Here is a 5,920-nt window from a genome sequence, read left to right as displayed (position 1 = left end):
TATAGTGGTAGATGAACTGCCAGAATATGCAAAGAAATCTGACATAAAGAAAAATTTAAGGTCGTTATGTAAAACGTAAATTAGCTTGGCTGATAAAGATTTCAATTTACCCATAGAGGCAATCACCTATAGAATTGTTAATAAGGGTTGACAATGTGTACAACATACTACATATAGGGTTTAGGAAATTTGAAAATTATTATTGCTACCAACCATATTTGGTTATGTGGTAACGGGAACCTATAGTTCTCCTCCCACCAGGAAGACTCATGTCTCTATTTTAAAATTGGCAATGGAAACAAACAATATAACTGTGCCTGAAGGGGCTACTCGTTTATAAGAACCATGGGAAGATCTTGAAACTTCATAGAGTTTGGATCATTTAAGTATTAATTGCAGTGAGATGATGGAACAGGGAAAGAATGTATTGGAAAAATTTGAGAGTATGTAACCTATTCCAAAGTTGACAAACATTATGTTGTGACACTGTACTGGAAAGGCAATAGAAGTAGATTAACCTCCAACTTTGGGTTGGCTGTGAATAGACTAAAGCAATAGTTTGTCAAGTTTTGGAAGGACACTCGGTATCTCGAAACTATCAGAAAATCCTGAAGGATCAGGAGGATAAGAGGTTCATAGAGAAAGTGGAATATTTTAAAACTAATGAAGACTGTCAATTCTTGGCACATCACAGTGTTAAAAGAGGACAGTGCAACAACCCCTAAGGATAGTATTCGACTGTTCGTTCAACTGCAGTTTTAACAGAAAATTGCTTGCCTTTATTAGTGTCAGAGAACAAGCAACTCATAAGGTCTTAGGTCTCAACTTGGACAGACAGAAAGGTATATTGACATTACATGCTACTAAGTTAAATAAGTCCTGTCAGACTAAGAGAGAAGTATTAAGAACAATTGCTAAGATTTATGATCCATGAGGAGTACTTCTACCTGTTACTATTAGGGCAAGGATATACTTGCAGAACTTGTGGAAGCAACAACTGGATTGGGATGATCGACTTCCGGACCCATTGCAGAAGCAATGGGTTGAGTTGTCTGAAGACTTGGAGAAATGTCTTGGATATTTCCTTTCCTATGGAATACTAGCCTAGAAGAGGGGGACTCCTTACACATATTCTGCAATGCCAGTGAGTCAGCATGTGGTTGTGTAGCAAACAGAAGTAAGAACAAAAACTCTCATTTAATGACTGCGAAAGCAAGAGTAGCAGCTATTAAGGAACTGACTATTCCGAAACTTAAGTTGATGGCATTAATACTAGCAGCAAGAATGGTCAAATTTAATAAAGAATCCTGAGAATGATGAATTTGTTGAACTGTTTGTTTGGTTAGACAGTAAAGTCGCCTTACGTTGGCTGGTATCGAAAAGGTTCTACCTGTATTTGTGGAAAATAGAGTATATGAAATAAGCTCTTCAATTCCAGAGGTGGTTTTGTGTTCTGCACATATGGATGATAATTCTAGTGACTGGTTGACACGTGATAGTTTTTCTGGTGGGAGGGACCCCCGTGGTTAAAAAATTCCTCTTGGCCAATGGATAGGTAGGTCATGGGTGGGTGGATCACTTGTGCAGGATAGGGAAGAAAATATTTTGGTCAATACTGTAAGGGACGCCCTCAGTGATGGTACTTGCTGAATTTGGAAAGATTCAGCAAGATCAAAAAGGTCTATAGGACCACAGCCTGGATTCTACGATTTTTTAATAATTCTAGGAGTTCAACCAATGTGAAAGTAACTGGTGAATTGACCTTGGAAGAACTTCAAGTGGCAAGAAATAAGACTATTGTCCTCCTGCAAAAGGAATTATTCCAAGAGGAATACGAGATTTTGATGATGTAAGAAAACCAAAACTAGCTCTCGTATACCAGTTGAATCTCTACCTAGAAAATGGGGTAATGAGGTGTAAGGGTTGACTAGACACGTGCAGTTACCGGAAGCTGCTAACTTTCCGATACAATTGCCAAAGAGTTGCCATGTTACTCTGGTAATTATTAAAGATAATCATGATACTAATGCTTATATGGGTGTAAATGCAACTGTGGCAAGTGTCAGGCAGGAATTTTTGGATTCCACAATAATAAACGCAGTATTCCTTGCCAAAAATGTAATAAGATTTATACTGGCCAAACATCAAAAGGTCTTGAAATGAGACGCTCACCTTTAAGCAAAAAAGATTATAGTGCAATTAGACTTCATGCCACATCCTGTCACCAACACATACATTACAGCGATTTTGAAATACTCGGACAAACAAAAAACAGCCATTCACTTCCCTTTTCAGAGTCACTCCATATTAAACAACAATCTCCAACACTCAATAACCAAACCACCTCTGTTCCTTTGTTCATTGCATAATTTGCTTGCTTCTCTCTCTCTCTCTCTCTCTCTCTCTCTCTTCTCTCTCTCTCTCTCTCTCTCTCTTTTGCCCACACCACTTCTGCCCATTTCATTCGCAGTTTCCAACTCACCCAGTTGTCATTTAACTACGACATGAACTGTAGGTTCTCCAATATTTTTTACTACAGTTTCATTTTTTATGTTTTACTCTGAATGTTCATGTTTTTATTTTTTGCTCTCAGTATTTTTCTGCGTTTTACGTAATCTCTTTTAACTTGTCATTGCTCTTTTATGTTCCTTTTTTACTTTGTGTTGGGTATTTAATGTTCCCTTTTTTACTTTATGTTATGTATTTTAAAGTATGGTAATGTTTTTAGATATAGTCAATCAGTATAGTTCTTACTGTTTCTCTTTTTTATATCATTTATAGATAAGTGACCCTGATGATGGGAAAAGCAATGTATTCCCGAAAGCTCGGCTGTGCCTTGTTTTATTTTAAGGAAATTACAGAGGTACAAATATCGGAAACATCCTTCCGGGTTCATCCACAGATTGAGTCTGGTATCCACCAGGAACGATGACACTAGCTGTGTTTTTATCCACGTTTCCTCTCCAAAAACCACAAACACAGTATAGATAATAGGTTATGAAAGGACGAAATATCAAGTTTCCCTACTCTTATTCCATGAAAGCTCTACGAAACGATTTCAGTGAAAGTTAAATCTAAAGTTCTTCCATACGTGAGGTTTCAGAGTGTATGAAATGTTACGGGGAAGGTAGTTGAATAACAGAGGAAATTAAATCCAGGAAACATTTACAGCAGAAATTCACATGACAAGCGGACGAGTTCTGTTTTAACGAGTACCGTGAAATCTATATATATATATATATATATATATATATATATATATATATATATATATATATATATATATATATATATATATATATATATATTTATATATATATATACATACATATATATATATATATATATGTATATATATATATATATATATATATATATATATATATATATACTATATATATATATATATATATATATATATTTACGCAAGAAACAATAGATGCTAATATAATATTACATAAACACGATGCGGAATCAATCTATTTACTTATTTGAACCTAAGAGAACCTGTTTGGGTAAGGACAAAAAATAAATGAAGAACGATAGATATGGTAAAAAAAAGAAGAAGTTAGAAACACAACTTCCCTAGAAGGATTACTGTTTTGCTCTGCGGTGCCACAAAGCTATGATAATGTTCTTTTTTTCTGCGGAATAAGAAAAAGCCTGATCTGTAACAGACACCAGAATAATAAGAGACTGGTGTACACGCTCGCTCGACGATGTTCATATATGTGCATATAACTTCTAACAATGTTGCATTACGTGCAAGACTGCAAGAGCATTCCAGCTGTTCTAAGAATATATTTCACAAATAGGAAAAGGAGTTTCAACCGGCGCAAATGAAGGGAGGTTATTTAAAGGCCAGGATATAGAACCGAAGAGGCAATATCCGGCTGATATGAGAAATGTTGCTGCAGAATCTTCTGTGAGCTTCATTTTCCTCAACCTTCCGCTCAGGGAGAATTATTATTTGCAAGCTTTTTTTTTGAAGATGAACTGAATCCGCTATGCTGCGGAAATTTGTTTACTTTGAGAGTTCGAGGTTTTAGTTACGCTTTCAGCATTAACTCTAAAGAAAATAGAGGATTAGTGTCATTAACACTTATTATCATTATTATCATTCAGTAGATGAAACCTGTTCTTTTGGAACAAGCTCACAGGGACCACTGACTGGAAATTCAAGCTTCCAAAGAATATGGTCTTCACTGGGAAGATGTCAGAGAAAGTAAAGGGAAATACAGAAAGAGGAGATCCAACTCATTAAAATAGGAAAAAGGGGAAAAAAATAATAAATAGACAAATAGATAAACACGCATTAAAAGTGGACGAAGAATAGTATGAGGGTAGTATAGCATTGCATTTTCGCTTGAACGTCTGAAGTTCCAACTGCACGGCATCCTCTGGGAGGCATCGCAGTATCCCTTTTCTTTCTTTGCAAGATTCCTCAACACATGCCAAGGGTAAATTTAGCAAAGTAGCTAGAAATCTCAAAGTACTAAAAAAGATGGCAAAGGTTTACAAGAGAAATGAAGTGGAATAAAGTCGTCATTGTGTACAACAGTAGTAACTTTGTAAAAGGTACACAAATACAAATATCAATGGTAGAATGAGAGAATTTATAAAAAAAGATAAATACATAAAAAGCTTTCGAACTCTATCCTGGGTTCATCTTCAGTCCAACTAAGTAATTATAAAATGTGACGAGTTAAACTTCTGAAAAGATGACGTAAAGGATGATGGCTCCTCCACCGGTCAGTCAGTAAAGGAAGTGGTCCACTGCCTAATTAGGTCATTTCATCTCCTCTGATTATATTCCTGGCTGCTACCCTACAGGTACTTTGCAACACCCGGGAGTCCGTACCTGTATTCGACGAGACTCCTCCAGAGAGATCGGGAAGGATAGCAGCCGGAAATGTAAACAGAGGAGATGAAATGACCAAGTTGGGCAGTGAACCACTTCTTTCACTGAAGTTTACTCGTCACATTTTATAATTAGTTAGTTGGACTGAAAATTAACCCAGGATCGAGTTCAAAAGCTTTTTATATATTTTTATAAAGACTCTTGTTCTACCACCGATATAGTTATTTGTGGACCTAATACAAGTCATCATTGACTGAGTGCGTCACTGAAAATAAAATTCCAATTTGGACATTTAAATGTTTCCATTCTATCAATGGGATTAACTGTTCTTATTTTGGAGCTTTCGAATTTTTGTTAACATTTTGCAGTTATAGGTTAAAAAAAAATTCTTTTGTACAGAGAACTACATTATTTCAGAGCCATAGTACATTTTCACTGATAAAGGTTGTTGCAATACGTCCCGTTTATTCCTCCTCTTCCTTTACCTTTTCCAGCTCCCTTCTTTTATTGCTTTCCTCCTCTTCCTCCTTCCTCATCCCTATACTTCAGCTTTCCCTTCTCCTCTTTGAAAGTTCCTCCTAATAAAAGGGTCTGACGTAACCCAAAGTGCTCACGATCTTAACATTTCCGGATATTAAGCTACTTTACCTTCTTTTTTAGTTTAATCCTTTTTAATTGGATTTTGTTTTTCAAGAGGTTGCGAAGCCTCTCTCTCCTCCTCCATAAGAGCTTGGAATTTCTCTCTCTCTCTCTCTCTCTCTCTCTCTCTCTCTCTCTCTCTCTCTCTCTCTCTCCATACGCACATAAATAATTTAAGAAAGATTGGTCGAAACATTACTTGATACCCCTTAACTTACATTTACAAAAGCATCTCTAAGAGTTTCTCTCTCTCTCTCTCTCTCTCCATTTGCAAAAATGTCTCTTAGAATCATAATGCACCAATTTGTATCATTAACCTGAGCATAAGAATTTATTATACGGGTTCTGAGACAGTTGCTGCAACGCAAAATACACTCGAATCATAATCAAACAAGTATTACAACTCCCCGAAGTCAGTCG

This window comes from Macrobrachium nipponense, chromosome 3 (assembly GCF_015104395.2).
Source record: "Macrobrachium nipponense isolate FS-2020 chromosome 3, ASM1510439v2, whole genome shotgun sequence".
Lineage (NCBI taxonomy): Eukaryota > Metazoa > Arthropoda > Malacostraca > Decapoda > Palaemonidae > Macrobrachium > Macrobrachium nipponense.
The sequence above is the reverse complement of the archived record's forward strand: the minus strand, read 5'-3'. Positions refer to the sequence as shown.